The 4,895-nt window shown below is 34.2% G+C and overlaps 1 long non-coding RNA gene across 1 annotated transcript; it reads right to left on the reverse strand.

Moving 5' to 3' along the window:
* Positions 1 to 622: 622 nt before the first annotated feature.
* On the reverse strand, positions 623 to 3,181 carry LOC131219408 (uncharacterized). The gene is made up of 3 exons (XR_009158203.1): positions 3,084 to 3,181; positions 2,832 to 2,959; positions 623 to 960 (listed from the first exon to the last, which is right to left on the reverse strand). It is a non-coding gene; the product is annotated as an uncharacterized LOC131219408 (long non-coding RNA).
* Between the last annotated feature and the right edge of the window lie 1,714 nt (positions 3,182 to 4,895).

Below are 4,895 nucleotides of genomic sequence, written 5' to 3' on the forward strand. Positions count from 1 at the left end.
TTATTTGCGACGAGTTTATACGTCGTCATTGCATATCGTAAAACGTCACTAAATATAAGACTCGTCGCGAATAAAGATGTGTTGTGACGAGTCTTCATCATCGCTAATAATGTCACACTTGTCGCAAAAGCTTTTTCGCGATGAGTGTTGCTTGTCATCAATTTTGTTGCAAATTCTAATTATTTGCAACGACCTAATAAATTGTCACTAAATATAACTTATTTGTAACAAGTTTACACGTTGTCATTACATATCGTAGAACGTCGCTAAACATAAAACTCGTCACAAATAAAGACGTTCTGCAACGAGTCCACTTATTACTAAAGAAATCATAAAGTCATCGGAAAAGCCTATGTGACGACGAGTGTTGATCGTCGTCAATTATATCATAAATATGATGTCACAGATTCTATTTAGTAACAAAAAGCAACAAGTCGTCGTTAATAAGTTAATTATTTGCCTCGACATAACAACTTGTCACCATTACATATCACAAAATGGCATTAAATTTTTTTATTTGTTTGAACCAACTTAATCAAACAAAATAACGTGTATTAATCAATATTCATCATCATCCATTGAAATATAAAAATAATTTAATTAAATTTATAATTATCCAGAACATTTTTTTTTAAAGCACACATGTCCAAATTGTCCAATAAAAAATGAATAATAACAAAAAAATGTGCGTCATCGATAATATGGTGAGGCATGGGAAGATATCACCAATCTGTAGAAAAATCTACAAAATTATTAAAATAAAATATTATTAGTGACTATTTTATACTACTTGCATTATTTAAATATGACATTCAACTTACCCTGAGGATGTGATTGGGGCTACTGTGACATGAGGGTATGCAATATTTCCTCCAACTGAGCCTGTCGTGTCTTCATATCATTTATCATCTCTCACAGCTCAAATTGATGGACAACTCAGATTTTAATCCATTCATAAACCTATGCATAATCATTCATGCAATCAATCAAATACAATCATTTGTTTTAATCCATCGGTACAATACCAATACAAAAAAGTTATCCATTCATAAAAGTACAATACTAATAAAAAAGTTATCTACAGTTGCATTCTCTGGAGTACCATAGCTAACCCACTGGCCTTCATTTTTAAACTGATCAATGGAAAGCTACCTGAGCATATCACCCAAAACTCCCCCCTCTACAGCAACAACTTGCAGATAATTTATAAGTAAATTGAGTGATTTCAAAGTCAACACATAGGAATAGAAGCAACTTCATGTTAGTAAGTAAAAGAAATAAAGATGATGAAGACATGCTGTATTGGAAGAAATAGATGAAAGTTGATTACAAGTGAATCTTTGTAACAAAATGGTCGCCATTAAACATATGGATAAGCAGTTGATTGCAAATGAATCTTTATCATTGAGCGGCAAGACCAATGTTCCAGACAATGGGATCGATCATAACTTCCAGTTTAGGTTCATTGCCAAAGCCGAAGCTACTGAATCCAATGAAAGCAACCATACCTATATCAAGAATACTACAGAGAAGTTTCAAAGCATTATATCTCTGGACCCACTTTCAACCCCTCACTGTGAAAATGGTAAAGTTCTTGAAACATTTCTAGCTATAGGCAGACAAGGCTTTTGCAAGCATATGTATTTTTTTCGTCTGTGTTATTTAGAACTTGCAGAACTCTTTGTAGTTTGATTTTCTGATCTCACATGTAGTTTTGTTTTTAAACATAAGAAACCTTGAACCCTTCTTCAAAAAGAAAGTGTTTCCCAATCATTTCTGGTAAAAGCATTTCAAGGAGTTAGCTAATTATTGGTTTTATAGTTATATCATATATAAGATGTTAATTACTGCAACTAAACCTTATGAAGATTCCCTAAAAGTCTTCTAGCAGACCTAATTTGGCTTAATCAGATTTCTTGAGTTTTTGGAACTATGCTATAAATGGCTTTTGTTTTTTTGTTTTTGGAACCATTAATCATGCATATAAAGCACAAAGCTGCCCACAACAATGATGTTCACTAACTAATAAATGTACATAAAAACAAAGCCTCAACGAGAATTATTTTTTAAAAAAGACAGGAATTTCTTTTTCATACTTCAGGACAGGCTTAATGGCATCAGTGATGGTGCCTTACAATCAATAACTCCAATACAGTCACAACAACAACTTCATGGAATTAACAAGGGAGAAATATGTTCCTATGGTCGTGATAACATTTTCAATGCCATAATATGCAAGAGGGAAAGTATAGGATCACCTAGTTGATCTTGTTCCATTGCCCCACATGAGAATGCAAGTTGGACTGATGTACAACAAGTACATATGCACGAACTGATGTTATAAATGAAAAAGAAATCATCAATGATTGCCTGAGCATGATGTCTTGCCAAAAGTGTTGCCATCCAATGCAAGGCCTCAATTTTGGTAGCGTCCCATTCATTAGATAGTTGTATAAAAGGAAGAAAAAAAAAAGGGGCCAAATGCAAATTCATACATGTTGTTTTTTTTGCCTAAATCTCAATCTTACTTGTTTTCTTATTTAGCCCCTGCACATCTGCATGCACACACATATATGCCTTATATTGCATTGATAGGTGATCATGATCTCAGGCACTTGAAAAAAATGATTTGCAGTTTAAGTGACAATCAAGAGACACATTTATTTGAATAGCTAGAAATGTTTTCCACACTCAACTAGAATTTTCATGGTAAATGATGATTCAAATGGAGATTTATGTGAATCAAATTCTTCATCCTAATCTTAGCTGAGATTGTCTCACCATGTCCCTCCCATAATATAAACAAAGCAGCCATTGACTCATCATCTCACCTTTGTCCATAAGGTCTTTTCCTCCTAAGCAACCTTTCATCCAAAGAAATACCAAAATCAATCCAATAACAACACAACAACCAGCTACGATGCGACGATTGCTCTAGCAAATTGCCCATTGTCACCACCTACATCAGGTGCAAAGTCGACAAGGAGAAAAGATCAGATATCATGACAAGGAAGGCTATGAAAAGAGAAAGGATCAGATCTTCATGTCCAAGGATGTAGAACGATATAGGAAAGAAAATTCACTTTTTACAATGAGATTTATACGTCGAATCTAAGACTCAACGTGTTAGATCTTCGAAAGTTTTGGTTTACTCTCTGTTCCCTTAATTGAAGCATACCTATAAAATAAAAAAATAAAAAATAAAAAATAAAAAAAAAGAAATGAAAAAAGATTTCACCACTTACCACCACTTATCAAACTAAAAACATCGAAACCAGAAGGAAGAAAAAAACAAAAGAAAAAGAGAGAGAGAGAAAATATCCAAGAGTGTTTTTTTTTTAAAAAATTTTTTTATAGAAGCAACAAGATTTCATTAGAAAAGTGGTGTGATACCGCACCAAGAGTTTCAGTTCTAGTAACATGTTAGAAGTTTTTGTAAACAAACTCCTTTCCATATGAAGCACCTCTAGACTTGGTGTTATGCAAAAAGTGCATCCAGAGAATGGAAAACACCTCTCACTTACATCCAAATTGAACAATTGGTAAAAATAAAGAATAAAAAATCATGACAACAATACAAGAAGTAAAATAGGAACCACCACGAACTTCATCAATTTTTTTCAGAAACAGTAATACAAAATGGCAACTGAATATAAACATGCATTCCAAATTAATGAGAACAACCACACCTGCTTCCCTGTATGCTAACCTCAGCTTTAACTCCTCCAGAATTTCAGTACTATCTTCTTGATCAGTTTCAAACGTACTCTTTTGCTACAAGTGGGTAGATTGAGAACATGTTATAGGTGTGAACCACACAAGAGAACATCCACCAAGATCTAATGCAGAAGGCATAATGATGTTGAATCTAACACTGCCAACTCCGAGGACAGGATACTTGTAATATGGCCAGCCTTCCATCCCTAGATGGTAAACCAACCCTTATAATCTTGTCAAAACGACCATTTTAACAGAAATTTAGATTATATTTACTTTATAACTTAAAGGACAGTTCTTAATGCATACTTGTGATGTTGAAACTTTGAACTCATCCATCTCAGTTAGTATTTGAAGCAAACTTTGCTCCCTTTTAGTGCCACCCTACAATCCGTATGTGGGCAAACCCATTATTTACCAACAGTGCCTGATAGTGATAGCTAAAATACAGAGATAAGCAACTTTACATCTGAAATTTCTTCAAAATCATGAAATTTTGAAACAGAAGTGGCACCCTAAATAAAGGCTTTCAACTATTGGAAACCACCATTGGTTGCAAAAAGTGACATGAGGCACATAAAGTAGATAACAACAATGAAGGCTCCATGACAACAAAACTCAATTTTAAGAGCAACTAATATGGATACATGCGAGCAAGAACATGATCAATCATCTTTCTGTTTTAAACTGATTTGTTTGGCTTCTAAACTCATATGCATGTTTGGATGCACATGTGAATTGTATTGTGAACATTGAGTTTAATTAGGAAGAAATGACAAAACCTAATGTTGTTTCTGAGTACTCATACTGAGCAAGTAGCCTCAAATAAAACATTTCTTCTAGGTCCAAATCCAACTTTAAGAGTAAAACAATTGCAATCAGGAGCCAAGTCCCTTAATGCGAATGCAAAATTGGAATTTGGCTCTTTCTGCTTTACTAATCATCACAATCCAAAACACTATCATTTGCAGGTGCTTGATTGGATGTCTAGGATCATCTGTTAGGTAAATTCCTTGGTCACAAGCAAGTTCACGGTAGGTGGCCCCCTCATAGAACAGGCACTATGCAAGTATGCATCAAAGATGGGGCCTACTATCCAGAGCAAAGGACCAAACACTATAATATATGTGGGAATCTTCACAGTTCATACTAGATGATTCCCCAGTACATGACTGAAT

Source organism: Magnolia sinica, chromosome 1 (assembly GCF_029962835.1).
Source record: "Magnolia sinica isolate HGM2019 chromosome 1, MsV1, whole genome shotgun sequence".
In the NCBI taxonomy this organism is placed as follows: Eukaryota; Viridiplantae; Streptophyta; class Magnoliopsida; order Magnoliales; family Magnoliaceae; genus Magnolia; species Magnolia sinica.